The 881-nt window shown below is 45.9% G+C and overlaps 1 pseudogene; it reads left to right on the top strand.

The window, feature by feature from the left end:
- The first annotated feature begins 469 nt into the window (after positions 1-469).
- On the top strand, positions 470-676 carry LOC142268374 (U2 spliceosomal RNA; annotated as a pseudogene).
- Positions 677-881: the final 205 nt, after the last annotated feature.

Raw genomic sequence — 881 nt, 5'->3', positions numbered from 1 at the left:
CGGAAAGTCAGGCAGCCTGTCCTGTCCTGTCCTGTCCGTCCGTCTTTTTGTATCATGAATTGGAAAGACTGCAAGGGGGAGGGGAGGTGCTTGGAGGAGGAGGAGTTATTCAGATTAATTGCAGTGGGCGGCGGCTGCAAAAAGCATCATTCTTCTTGTTTTTGCTCTGCAAAACAGCCTTTTCAAGGGTTGGCTTGGGTGAAAAAATGTCTTCTGTAGGCGTGGGTTTGTCTCCCTCTCCCTAAGATGTGTCCGGTATAGGCCAGGGTGCCACTCAAGGCCGTAACCAATTCGGGTTATAGCTTCTCGGCCTTTTGGCTAAGATCAAGTGTAGTTTCGGAGGACGCTACCTTGGTCGGTACTGGAAGGTGCCTGGGATTGCACGTCTGCCGGCCTTGAGGAAGTGTGTGCGCCTTCTGGTGACACATAGCCCTCTTGTGCCTGGACGGTTCCCAGGCAACGGGAGGCGATCACCTTTGTTATTTTGAAGTCCTACTGATAAACAGAAAAAAAAAAAAATTAAATCTGTTCTTATCAGTTTAATATCTGATACGTCCCCTCTCTGGGGACCATATATTTAATGGATTTTTAGAACAAGGAGATGGAAAAAATCTTGCTCTGTCCACTCCACGCATTGACCTGGTATTGCAGTACCTCCAGGACCGGTGCACCCCTTCTTAACCCAGTTTCCAAAAGCAGAACTCAATTCACCTGATTCAAATGAGCCCCATTAGTGAATTGAAAGAAAGCAAAAACTTTATATGCACCTCAATTTGGCCAATTCACTTTTCACACTTTCACCCTTTTTTTTATCTTTCACACCTTTTACTTGCTTTATTGATGCAAAAGCTGTGCCAAATAGCAAACTCATCTCCACTCAA

The sequence above is a fragment of the Anomaloglossus baeobatrachus genome, unplaced genomic scaffold (genome assembly GCF_048569485.1).
Source record: "Anomaloglossus baeobatrachus isolate aAnoBae1 unplaced genomic scaffold, aAnoBae1.hap1 Scaffold_300, whole genome shotgun sequence".
Taxonomy (NCBI): Eukaryota; Metazoa; Chordata; class Amphibia; order Anura; family Aromobatidae; genus Anomaloglossus; species Anomaloglossus baeobatrachus.
The sequence above is the reverse complement of the archived record's forward strand: the minus strand, read 5'-3'. Positions and strand labels throughout refer to the sequence as shown.